General features: G+C 39.3%; 1 protein-coding gene across 2 annotated transcripts in view; it reads right to left on the minus strand.

The window, feature by feature from the left end:
• NXPH1 (neurexophilin 1) overlaps positions 1–14,315 on the minus strand; it is a 343,225-nt gene that overhangs the window by 272,765 nt on the left and 56,145 nt on the right. The window lies entirely within an intron of this gene.

The raw sequence follows: 14,315 nt of genomic DNA on the forward strand, positions 1-14,315 counted from the left end.
CATCATCCCCACATTTATTTAGAAGACATCAAATCCCACAACATAACCCTGGTGACAGCTAAAATCTTCTAGTTCAAAGGGCACAACCCCTTAATCACAGATTTGTCCTGCCTCACAGAGACAGTCGAGATGGTGGATTATCCATCACATGATGACCCAAGATAACATCCTGAGGAATCATGGATGAAACAGGAAGGTTTATTCTTTGAAAATGAACTTCCCATGCTCATTGACTCTTGATAGATTACATTTTAGAAGAGAATAAAGAAGAGGCCTTTCCTTCTTTTTCTGTCTCTTTCACTTAGAACGCTCTGGCTACAAGGGAAATAATCAATAAATAGAGCTTCCAGCCAAATTTAAAGGGATAAACGAGTAAATGCTAAGCTTTGGAGCATTAAGAAGCTTCATTGTGCAGAGTCAGAACAATTTCCGTGTCATTAGCTCTAACTACTCCCTCCACCAATGGGACTGACTGTCAGGAAGAGCATCAGCATGATTCTGCTTTCCACTCTCAGGCATGACAACAACAACGACAATATAACAATAATGATGAAGCCACTTTCCATATGTATAATTTTTCAAGTATATGGAGTTTATTTACATACCTGTGGAGTATGTAAGCTCCATGAAGGCAGGAGTCATATCTGTCTTATTTAGCATCCTGTCATGCAAAGCCTGTCAAAATGCCTAGTGCCTGTCAAACTGCTCGGAGACAAATTTTTCTTGAATAAATAAACTAAATACCTCATTTAATTATCAAGAAATAGTGTCACCAGACGTGGATTTCTGGTTCCATTTAACAGAGACTATAACTGAGATTCAGGGAGGCAAGTGGAGTACTTGGTGTACACACTATTTAAGTGCCTGAGCCAGAAGATGCTCTAAAGTATTCTGATTCCAAATGTAGTGTTCATCCCCTACAGTGCTGCCAAACTTGATGAAAGCTGTATCATGTATAAGGCAAGTAACAAGATTAGCACATCAAAACACAGCAATAATTATGCCTCAGAAAAGAATGGGAGAAGAAAAAAAAAGCTAAAATTCTAAGTTCAGATCACAATAAAAGTGCAGTGAGGAGTCAAGTTCAAGAGATTGGTCATTATTAATCAAATTATAGATCAGCCCCAATAGCCACATATTTTCCTGCACTTGTACTCAAGAGACCTTTTTGTAAAACATTCACAGAAAAAGATCGATACCTCTCTGGAGGTAAGTGGCATAAATTATGTCTCAACATATACACCACGGGAGTTTTACTGTGTGTTGTATACAGTAATTGCATTTTATAGATGGCTGTGGAAAGCTTCAGTCCTCATTGATTTTGATCATAAACTAAAAGGCGACAAAAAGAAAAGAGCAGCACTTTAGATGAAGAAGTCAGTCAGCTGAAGCTGCAAGAGAAAATGGAAATTTGGCATGCTGAATGTGATCAATTCATGTTTCTTGGAAAATGAATGTAGATATTTGAGTGCTTTCATTATGAGCCGGTAGCAAGACTTGAACGGTACTATGAGCATCTCTGTTCCCCTAATAGTCAGTGGTGGTACCTAGCAGCAGGATTTAAGACGACAGGAAGCCGGCCTACACGAGAGCCCTTTCTAACTTTCCACATTATGGATGCCATCAGAATGGCTTATGAGCCACATTAACTGGATATTTGTGTTTTTATTATTGCATTTAACGTGTCTTTGGGATTTACTATCAAAATTAAATGGAGATTGTGATGTAACCTGGGACCATCGGTATGTTGCTAACATTTCTAATTTCCAGAAGCAGATTTTTTCAAGCATTTCTCTCTTGATTGCCTTTATTTCTTCATGCCCTTCACAGCAAGCAATTCTGAAGGGATGTTAATGCAGCATAACAACTCTTTACCCTTTTTCGAGGCCAATTTTGCAATATGGGCAAAATGATTGGAAATGAAGTCCTGAAAACACTGAAACCATCTGTCAGGGACTCAGTTAAGAAGATCCACACTGTTTCACAGCCAAGGATGGGGATAAATTATGCCTGGCCGGAAACGTCCAAAACAAGTGGATTCCCGTTCAAGCTTATTAGGATAAATTACTAAATTTCTTAGTCTTTGTTGCCCTGGTAAAAAAAAAATCACACTTTCAGATGATGATAAACCATAAGTCACACAGATGAGGAAGAAGCAAAATAATTGTTTTTCTAATAATAAATCATACTCAAAGCACATGTCACTAAAAGAAACCACAAGTTCCTGTCAAAATGTCTATAGACCTATTTACATTCATAGACACAATCCTGTGAAATGTTCCTGTGCATTTTGTAAAAATAACCCTGTTAATATTTAATCACAAACTCCAGAAGTACTTGACTAATATTTATTCATGAAATGTATTTGGTAAAATATTAAAGAACTGGAGGGTGGGGCTGTTGTGATTAAATTATATCACTTGGGATGGGAAGCTTTAGAATAAGTTAAACACTGTGCCTCCTTTCTCTCAAATATTTATTGCCATTATGAAACTATTGACATCTTACATAGAAAGCAGTGATTCTCACATGTTTTAACACAGATTTTTATACTAGTAAACAGTGGTAGTCCAAATGTTCCCACAAATGTTGGAACTGATGTACTTCACAGAAAGCCAAGGTCTCCCAAGTGTAAGTGGAGAGTCACATAAAATGAATCATCACTTCCGTGTTGCTTCACTCACACAAGATTGAATGAAAATGAAAAACAGGGCTCTTTCTATGAAGTTCCAAGTAGAAAGTTTGGTTACAAAATTGCAATTGGTGAGTTAAATGTGAAGGAAAAATAGCCTGCATATATACCAGGACAAATAGTTTCTTCCCCTCCCCCGACCTCCTGCTAAAATTCTGGAAAAAAGTGAATTGAAACATAAGTTCAGCGATTTCTGTGCTAACTGGACTCAGTTTCTCGTGATTTTTTTTTTTTCATTTAGTCTTAATCTGAAGAATTATTTGGTTAACTTCTCTCTCAGTAGTATTTATGAAGTACTTTTTACTAATAGAAAAGTGGTTGAGTGTATCGTTTGGAGAATTATGGAATTTGAATGCCTAAATCAAGAGATTACCTTGAGAGAGATGTTCCAGAGAGCAAGATTAGTAAGTAACTAAAGAGAAATCCCTCTCAAGACTGGGTCTCAGGGCCGTAAGTTTCTGATTTTACCAATGAGGATGCAGTAGGATTTCAGAGCTGGAAGAACCAAGGTAAAGGCTCAGAGAATAAGGTGGAAAGTAGCTAAATTAAATCAAGGACCCAATCACTTTAAACCAGAAATCAAGTCAAAATAGGACCCATTGTCCATCAACTCTATCTTTTAACAGCATATTGAACCTCAATAACTGCTCTGAGTTACTGAGATGCAGAGAAGTTCTGGTTTCAGCCATTAAACTGGTCTCTGAACCCAAAGCAGACAGAGATTGAGTATCCAGCTAGGGAACTGGGGGGATGCTGTGGCCTGTCCTTTCACAACCACTCAAAACACTAATCCTAAGTGGTTTTACAGACCCGAATCGGAAAGCAGAAATCTTGAGTTTTTCTTCCTAAATTGGGATTACCTGATACCTGACAGACATCTATTTTGGGTGGAACCACTAGTAGGTAACAGAAAGCTCCCTCTATACAGCCCACAGACTCATGAATGAATCAAGCATTCACATATAGTAACAGCACCACCCACTCAACCCACTCAACCATTAGCCCCACTTAGACCTCCAGGGGTGTTATAGCCACTAATTGTGAAAATGGCTCTGAAAGTACCCAAGAGCAGTACATCATTCACAGTCAATAAATTTTAGTTCCTTTTTCTTCTCTCATTATGTTGGCTAGTGGTTTAATGCCCTGGACTATGGCACCAGAATTTTCTGGTACTGGAACAGACTGACATCAGAAGAACTCAGGTATCTTTGAATAATAGAGTTTCTTCCATCTGAAAACATCACCCGCCTTCCAGAAGGTCCCACATGGACCACTGAAGAAAGAAAGGGACGTCCTGCAAACAGGCCAAATCTGCACTAACACATGGGGAGGCAGAAGTCACTGTGATTTTACCCTCAAATCTCAGCCCCGCATAACGAAGCTGCCAATTACATGACGTTCCCTTACACAGAAATTCTATTTCCATGTTCCATCCTTCAGAACTCCATGTGTTATGATTCACAAATTCAAGGAACTCCATAAAATGCCTCTGAAAGGCTTGAGTCCAAATACCCTACATCAGAATCAATAATGAGGGTAGAGAAAGACTTATTACAGAATTCAGAACAGTTATTGATGTTCAATACACTGCTAAAAGATAGTGTTGATGGACAATTGCGGAACAGAAACAAAAGCATTAGCTATCATTTACTGAACTCTTACTACCTGCTAGAAACTATATACCATGCAAAGCACAAATTATCTCATTTAACCTCCACAATGAAGAACTGATGCTCTTGAACTGTGGTGCTGGAGAAGACTCTTAAGAGTCCTTGGATGGCAAGGAGATCAAACCAGTCAGTCCGAAAGGAAATCAATCCTGAATATTCATTAGAAGGTCTAATGCTGAAGTTGAAGCTCCAACACTTTGGCCACCTGATGCAAAGAGCAAACTCATGGGAAAAGACCTTGATTCTGGGAAAGACTGAGGGTAGGAGGAGAAGGGGGCTACAGAGGATGAGATGGTTGGATGGCATCACTGATTCAATGGACATGAGTTTGAGCAAACTCTGGAGAGAGTGAAGGACTATAGCCTGGCATGCTGCAGTCTATGGGGCCACAAAGAGTCAGACATGACAGTGAATGAACAATAACAACAAACCTTTGAGATGAGTCCTACCATCATGCCCATTCAACAGAGGAGGAAGCTCAGTCTAGAAGTGGTTAAGTAACTTACCCCAGGTCACGCATCCAGTAGGTGGCAAACCTACTCAGAGATCCTGACACAGAAAGATATACGAAAGACGTAAGTCCTTTATTACCTTTCTGAAGAACAAAATGATCTAAATTAGGACAAAATACACAAAATAGAATTGTCATGTAGTTTCTGTTAAGTGAACACAGTTAGAAGAAAGAACATAAAAGATATAAGGCCTGGGTTCAGTCATTTTGATTTCTATGAGAAGATTAGCTATACTCGCTATGATTTTCCATCTGAGGGTAGCGCTGTTTACTTCAGGGCAAGCTGATAAGTAAAGTTAAATTTAAAAAAAAAAAAAACGTATTTGAAGAAGCCTAAAAATTTTCCACAGTGATTAAAGAGACATGGTACTAATTCACAAGTAGTGCCCCACTTATGGGCTAGAGTTATAAAATGAAAGAACAAGAGAGAGGCTAACTTATGATGCATTTACCATCATATAAACCAGTCAGCTGATGGTTTTGAGGCAGGAGAGAAGGAAACTAATATCAATGAAACACACACTATGTGCTAGGCATTTAACATAAACATTAAATGTTTATGTTTATGTTAATGCATTCATTAAACAAATATTTATTAAGTAACTATTATAGGTCAGGTTCTCTGCAAGGCTCTCAGTGTATAATGGTAAACAAAATAAACACAGTCCCTGTTCTTATATGCATAATTTGTGGTTGGAGAAAATAGACACTGAACAAATAATTATTTGAATAAATATAAATTCTGACATATAAAGACTATTAGTGAGAAATATAAAAGGGCAGGCAATTTAGATAATGAGCAGGGTCAGGAAAAAACTAAGAAAATTCAGTTCAGTTCAGTTCAGTCGCTCAGTCGTGTCCGACTCTTTGCAACCCCATGAATCGCCGCACACCAGGCCTCCCAGTCCATCACCAACTCCTGGAGTTTACTCAAACTTATGCCCATCTAGTCGGTGATGCCATCCAGCCATCTCATCCTCTGTCATCCCCTTCTCCTCCTGCCCCCAATCCCTCCCAGCATCAGGGTCTTTTCCAACGAGTCAACTCTTCACGATCCCTCCCAGCATCAGGGTCTTTTCCAACGAGTCAACTCTTCATGGCCAAAGTACTAGAGTTTCAGCTTCAGCATCAATCCTTCCAATGAACACCCAGGACTGATCTCCTTTTAGGATGGACTGGTTGGATCTCCTTGCAGTCCAAGGGACTCTCAAGAGTCTTCTCCAACACATTTAAGCAAAGAACTGAAGAATAAGTATGGATTAACCATATCCAGAAAAATGGTAAGAGCTGTCCAGGTAGAGATAACTGCATACCAAAAATTCTGAGATAACAAGGACATGATGTGTGCAGGAACTGAAAGAATGTAAAGCCAGAATGTTGAGAATAAAGGCAGAATGAACTTGGAGAGGTAGGCAGGAGTTAGATCCAGCTTGTCAAGAATGTATTGTCTCAACAATTAAGTAATAGATGCAGGTCTTTATTATTTCCAACTTGCTGTTGTTGTTCAGTTGCTCAGTTGTGTCAACTCTTTAAGACCTCATGAACTGCCGCATGCCAAGCCTTCCTTTCCTTCACTGTCTCCCAGAGTTTGCTCAAACTCATGTCCATTGAGTTGGTGATGCCATCCAACCATCCCATCCTCTGTTGCCCCCTTCTTCTCCTGCCCTCAATCTTTCCCAGCATCAGGGTCTTTTCCAATGGCCATCTTACAGGTGAGGAAAAGGAGCAAGTAAAGGAGTTTGGAAGGAGTTTGGAGTGCTCAGAGGCTAGGCTCTGCTTCTCTTCCTCTTCCTGAAAGAAGCACATGATCTGCTCTGCCCCTCCCTATCTTATATTAGGAGTCTCAGGATGCCATTTTGCTATCTGTGGCTGATGGGAATTCTGACTAGTTTTGCCTTCAGAAAGGGAGTTTACTCACAAGCAGATAAAAAACACACTCTCCAAAATCAGTTTTATCAGAAACAAAGACAATATTTTCAACTCCTGACATCTCTTGACTTGTTCAAACTCAGAGGGGAAATGATACTTATGGAAGCATCTTAGACCCCATAATATACCCATAATATATGTGCAATTTTAAAATCTAGGGAGACACTCTTTTTCTAAGTATTTTATCCAAGGTATTCAGTTTGGAAAGGAAAAACTAGGTAGGCTGAAACTGATCTTTATAACCAGCATCAATGCAAGATAAACACCAATAATGTTTAATCCACAAATGGTCCTGGCAGCTACTATTTTTGTTTTTATGACATTGATTTGAGCTTATCAACCTTTGCTCCTCTCATTTTCACAGAGAATCCTAATCAATACCTGAATCCAAAATGTTCCCTTCAGGAAAATAATTTATAGTTATTGCCTCTTATATTCTAGCTCCAATGTATCTCTTAAAATGTACTAGCCTGAAATTGGAAAAATAGGTCTCCTTTTTTTTTTAATACTGTATTTAAAACATACCAAAAAACTGCCAAGTGGGAAGTTGCCGTTTGAGCCCCCTTCCACAATTAACCTCTCTCCTAGCCCACCTCCATCTCATTACATTCTCAGACATAAAGGAATCGCCTTTCTGGAGAAGGAGATAGTTCTCTGTGTCATCCTTCTGCAGAGTAAGAGGAAGTGATAAGAAATAAAAATTTCCCTCACAGAAACTTCTGAGATCTCTAAGAAGAGGACACTCTATAGAATGAGTGGACAGACTGCCAGTTTGACTTCAGCCGTGGGTTTGCTGTCTTAATAAGTGTACTTTGGTCAGAAGCTACATATATTGTGCAAATTGCTTAGGTGATACTCACCATATCTAAGTACAGTATGGACTAGGACAAAGGTTAAAGGTCATTGTTGAAATTTAACTATGTTTGGAATGCAGTCTGAATGGTGAAAAAGTCCATTTCTGAATGATACAATATTTTTCCTGGATGAGAAAAGACCATTATTTTTATTGAAGGAAAAGAAGAAATTAAACACACATATATATGCCCATTTTCCTATTCTTACTCCCAAAAGTGACAGCTTGTTGAAGATTTTTTCATCACTTTTGGATAAGTTCAGTTCTATGACACTTAACCAGCTCAGGATAAATAATCCAAAAGCAATTTATAATCCAAAAGGGAGAGGGCTAAATTCATTTCATTATTGCTTTAATTTCTAAAATATCTTTCAAATGTATTTATTAAATCTTTTTTTTTTTTAAAGAAAAAGATAGTCTAAATGCTTTGTGGAACCCAAAAAAGAGGCCAGCATCTATTTCTTGAGAGCTGCCATCACTGAATCCTGAGTTGCAAGCATTGCCGTCATCCTGCTTGATGGTGCAAATCTAGACAAGCTACAGCAGAAAAGGCAGACCAAATATTTCAGGAACAAAATCAAACGACTGCGTTGTGCCAACACTTAAAAACTAATACAATCCTGATATGCAATGCCTAATACATAAAGTTGTGATTTGCTGGCCACAGTTTGAAAACTGTGACTGTGTGAGGTCTTTAAGGCAGTGTGTGTGTTTGTGCCCGTTGTAACCTCAGCATGAAGGCAGCATCATGCCTGGCAATATGGACGACAGGAAACACACTTCTGTGGACCTGAGTTTGTTACAAGGAAAGAGGATGAAGGATTTGTGGTTTCATGAATGTCTCCATAGATAAGATGGCTCTGTGGGATGCCATAGACATTTCTGAGGTCTTCTACAGGTCACTTATTAAAAGAAAACAAAAAAAAAATAGGTGTGTCATTTGGTCTAGCTTGCACAGCTAAGACTATAAATTTCTAGTTGCTACTATTAGAAAAAAATTATCAAAGTATTGAGAGATTAGTCTTCTTTGCTGGGTTGGGATCGCAGAATGTTAGTCTGAACGGATCTTGGAAAATGTCTGATCTTTTTAAGTTGTGTTCCGGGGACCCTAAGATGCCACAAGGGTGCCTCTGGGACACTTGCAGAAGTCAATCAGGCAGGTCTCTGGACTTCCCACTCCCACATGATTTAGCATAGCTCCTTGCATATATTTTATTTATAAACCAGGATTTTATAAGATTTTATTATTAGCAATATGATTTCAAGTGCTAAAAACAATGCTTAACATTCACTCATCTAATTCAACCTTCCAGTTTTACAAATATGGATGTAGAGCCCAGACACCCAAGATGTTGTAAGTAATTTGTTACAGGATATAAACAAAACCCCAGATATGCTGAATCCCAATCGAGTACTTCTTCTAGTATAGCACTATTAGTCCTGGGAGTTTTTGGTACTTACTTAAAGTACCTAGCACCTAATAGTTCCTCTAAGTCTAGGAAAGAAGAAAGCAGAAATCTGCAATACATTCTGTTGTGAACAGCTTTTATCTGTGTCATACCAGGCAGTTTGCAAAGGCATCCACACATGTTTATTTATTTCTATATATTTACAACAAACTCTAAGATATTCAGAATGGGTATATCATTTATTCTGATGAGGAATCCTAGGTCTCAAAGAGATCAAATGCAATTTTAGTTAACTGATAAGTGACAGAGGCGAGACAAGAACACAGTCCTTCTAACCATTCTATCCAAGGCTTCATCCATTACAGTATGGAGGAAAAGCCAGCTTCCCAGTCTCTTGGCCACTCTACCCCACTATCACTGAAGCATCTCCTACCAAGGATAGGCAATAGAATTAAACACACAGACTGTTTAATTGATAAGCCATATTAATAAGTATTCTCAGTTTGAACACAGATTTAGTAGAAAGGCATCAGTGTTCATAAAGGATGTCACTGGCACAGAAAGGAAGAAAGCTAGGCATGTTGAGGCATCACCATTCTTGATTCAAAATGACAAGTTCAGAAGAGAGAAAAAAATCTACATATGAAGACCTAAATCCTGAGCTAACTTTCACTTTAAGGCGCATTATCTGTCTGTTTAGGCTAGGGAAGCTCAGAAAGAGACCTAAGTGTCTGAATCTATACAATCGCATGGACTGTAGCCGCAACAGGCTCCTCAGTCAAAGAGAGTCTCCAGGCAAGAATACTGGAGTGGATTGCCATTCCCTTCTCCAGGGGATCTGCCCAAACTCAGGATCAAACTGAGGTCTCCTGCACTGCCGGAGGATTCTTCAGCATCTGAGCCAGGGAAGCCCTAAAGTCCCCTAAAGTCATATAAACAATAAGTGCTTCCAAATATTTCCCTCACCTAAGCAGCTTCTTACTCCACAGGAGTAAGTGGGCCTGACTAGAGGAGGTTTGATTGTATGGGAAATGGACTTTCAAAAGGAAAATGAAACCACCCTCATTTCACTGAGGCACAATCAGATGGCGTGTTTGGGCACTGCTGACAGTGGCCAGATTCCACAAGCTCATTTGGGAAAGCCAACGAAGCTCATGGAAACACTTTCCCCTGCAATTTAGCCCCAGCTGTTCAAGCTGAGGCTGCTCTTTAAAGTGAAGCAAACTAGTGAAAAAGCTGAAGTTCAGCAGTTTCACTCTGTTGGGCCAAAGCTTCTGCAGAGTCCCAGCCCATGGATTCCGCTACATTGGCCAGATGCTCGGGGCCTCCCGAGCCAGTCTTATGGGGAGCTCAGTAGCAGGAGGACGTGCTGAGGAGGAGCACAGGAGAAGCACAGGACTCCATGTGCATTAGGGGCAGGCAACAGGAAGTAATCCAAAGGGGACATCAGGTTCTGCTCAGCCTAGTCTGCAGCACTGAGTCTGGTCTACGCAACAACTTCAGGGGAACTGAAGTCATTGGGATTCATTTTTAAAACTAATTATCAGAGCAAGATAAAGCATGTTATAAATGGCTTTATTATTTCAACCTTAGAAATTACATTCCTTCCTCACAGTGAAATGACTCTAAATTGTAATCAAATCTAAAAGCAAATGAACTCACTCTTTCACTTCTGACCTCTGGGTTTCATTTCATAATATTTATTTCATTCCCCAATACTCCCAAACCATCAAATTAAAAATCCCCCACAAGTGCTCACAAATGTTGTTATGGAAGTGTTTTCTTTCTCTCTCTCTAAGACGTTTCTATACAAAAATCTGCAACTGGATGAATTGCACCTTTGTTAATGCCTCTCTGATGCAAGTTCCATGGTCTAATGCAAAGAATTTGCCTTCACCCCCTACAGTCACTTTAGCCTTATTTATGAAGCAATTTATTCTACATGAGTTTTGCAAAGAAGAAAAAACTGTTGACTGTGGTGATCATCACTGGTTATTATTCTTTTCTGTTTTGTTTTGGTTTTTTTTAGATGTTAAGTGAAAAGGTAGGCCCAGGATGGAAGTTCAGAAATTTCTATCATCGTCCACAGAAAAGGCTGGAGTCAGGAAAGGCTCATCAGAAAAGGCTGGTGAGTATGCTATGGCTCATCAGACGTGGACAGATGAGTCCACGTGGGACCCTCATCCCTGACCCACTGATGTGCACACGAAGCCTTACTACCTGAGCCTCTCACGTCCAGTTTCTGTTAGTAATTGGAGTGTCTGGAAGATAAAAAGAATCTCACCGTGAAATGAAAATATAATTCCTTTAGAAACATCCATCTTGACAACGACTAAGTGTGTGGACCAAGACTGCAAACACTTAGTGAATCACTAAGGAAAAAAAAAAAAAAAGATCTAATTTCTAGGACTGCACCAGAGGAGGGAGAGTTAGTCTTCCACCATCTACAAGTCTTGGTGACTCATTTTTCTTCATACGATTCCCAAGTGGCCAACTTCACACAGTGGATGGATAGATTAAATAAAGATCAACTCCAGCTTCTGCTAAGTACAGCTTGCAGTCATTGTTAGCAGTCATTCAAGGAGTGCTACGGCATGAGTAAGCCGCTTAGGACAGGGGGTTAGTCCACTGAGATTTATTGCCCAGTTCCCTGACACCCCGGTGTTAGAAATTCTCACTGATTACAGCGAACCTATAAAGTCACATTATTTTCCCTGGAGACAAATAAAATGCAGAAAAATGCTGTATTCTCAAAGAAAGTTATGACTGTTTTGAACCATGTCAAGTCTCTAGAGCATTGGACATACAGTCATGTAAAGATGAATTTGCCCACTACTTTAGAAGGCTTTGAACTTTACGCATTAATAAGGTCTCAGACCACATATATAAGCAGAGCAAGAACCATAGAATTTACTTGGGAAAGGAAATAAAAGTCCTGCCCAACCTTATTTCTCTCTTGTTGATTTTTAACTTTTTAATTGTGAAAAGAAACCACACAAAACATGTGTAGCTTAATGAGCTATTACAGACAGACATCCTGCAACCACCCCTAAGTCAAGATATAGACCTTTGCCAGCCACCTAAGATACCCCATCCACGTGTACCATCTGTATCTCAAACACCATCCTCCTCCTAAAAGCAGGCACTATTCCAATTTTTATAATAATCATTTTTTTCTATCATGTAAGTTCTATCACATAAATACACATTCCTAGACATCATATTTTAGTGTTGCCCATTTTATTAAATCTGATATATATTTTAAGTCTCTTTTAATCTACAGGTTTCTCAACTATCCCTTTCTTTGCCTTACAATTTTTTGTTCTAGGGTCTGGGGCATTTGACCTGCAAAGGTTTTCACAGTCCAGACATTACTGATGAATATGGTACAGTTCAGCAGGTTCCTCTGCCCAGTGTATTTCCTGCAAATTGGTAGGAACCTTGACTAGGTATGGCTTCCATCCCTTTGCAAAGACACTAATTAGTGTGGCCTTTCATCAAAAAGCATTTAATGTCTAGTTACCTCTCTTTCTCCATTAGTAGCCGTTGAGGCTTAATGCCTAAATCTAGGAATTCATTTGGGGTTTGTAAAATGGTAACAGTTACATTTTATCCTTTTCTTTCATTTATTAGTTTAAAAAATTTTGTATATAAATGCTTCTCATCATCTACTATTTGGTTTCCCCATGGTTCATATTGGAAAGGCAGGATAATGTTTGATTCTTTCCTGCCACTTTACCCATTTTCAAGAAAATCAATTGGTTCCTTAGAATCTTCTGAAAGTGGTTGTTTTTTAAACAAAATTATGTATCTATGGATTTAAAAATAATTTATATGTTTTATTCAATTGCAATTATCTCTTTTGAAGCTTAAACTGTCCCAATGGGAAACTCTTAAAGTTGGTTCCTGAGTTCTTTTGACAAACCCCAGTAGTTTTTGATGGCTTCCTAGCTTCATGGTATAATAAGATGCTCCAGATTAATCTTGTGTATTTCCTGCCCCAGACCTAAAATTAATCAATTCTCCAACTTCTAGTTTCTTTTAATGGGGAATATTATTTTAAATTCTTCAAGAGATGGGAATACCAGACCACCTGACCTGACTCCTGAGAAATCTGTATGCAGGTCAGGAAGCAACAGTTAGAACTGGACATGGAACAACAGACTGGTTCCAAATAGCAAAAGAAGTATACAAGGCTGTATATTGTCACCCTGCTTATTTTACTTATATGCAGAGTACATCATGAGAAATGCTGGCCTGGATGAAGCACAAGCTGGAATCAAGATTGCCGGGAGAAATATCAATAACCTCAGATATGCAGATGATACCAGCCTTATGGCAGAAAGAGAAGAACTAAAGAGCCTCTTGATGAAAGTGAACGAGGAGAATGAAAAAGTTGGCTTAAAACGCAACATTCAGAAAACTACGATCATGACATCTGGTCCCATCACTTCATGGCAAATAGATGGGGAAGCAATCGAACTAGTGAAAGACCATTTTGGGGGGCTCCAAAATCACTGCAGATGGTGACTGCAGCCATGAAATTAAAAGACACTTGCTCCTTGGAAGAAAAGTTATGACCAACCTAGACAGCATATTAAAAAGCAGAGACATGACTTTGCCAACAAAAGCCCATCTAGTCAAAGCTGTGGTTTTTCCAGTGGTCATGTATGGATGTGAGAGTTGGACCATAAAGGAAGCTGAGCACCAAAGAATTGATGCTTTTGAACTGTGGTGTTGGAGAAGACGCTTGAGAGTCCCTTGGACTGCAAGGAGATCAAACCAGTCAATCCTAAAGGAAATCAGTCCTGAATATTGATTGGAAGGGCTGATGCTGAAGCTGAAACTCCAGTACTTTGGCCACCTGATGCGAAAAGCTAACTCATTTGAAAAGACCCTGATGCTCGGAAAGATTGAAGGCAGGAGGAGAAGGAGATGACACAGGATGAGATGGTTGGATGGCATCACTAACTCAATGGACATAAGTTTGAGTAAACTCCAGGAGTTGATGATGGACAGGGAAGCCTAGCATGCTTCAGTCCATAGGGGCGCAAAGAGTTGGACATGACTGAGCAACTGAACTGAACTGAACTGATTATTTTAAAACCACCACAGTCTGAACACTGGGTGTGCCCTTTGCACATACATTTTTATTCACTAAGTCATGTCCAACTCTTTACAACCCCACGAACTGTAGCACACCAGGATCCTCAGTCCTCTACTCCCTCCTAGAGTTTGCTCAAATTCATGT

This window comes from Odocoileus virginianus, chromosome 1 (assembly GCF_023699985.2).
Source record: "Odocoileus virginianus isolate 20LAN1187 ecotype Illinois chromosome 1, Ovbor_1.2, whole genome shotgun sequence".
Lineage (NCBI taxonomy): Eukaryota > Metazoa > Chordata > Mammalia > Artiodactyla > Cervidae > Odocoileus > Odocoileus virginianus.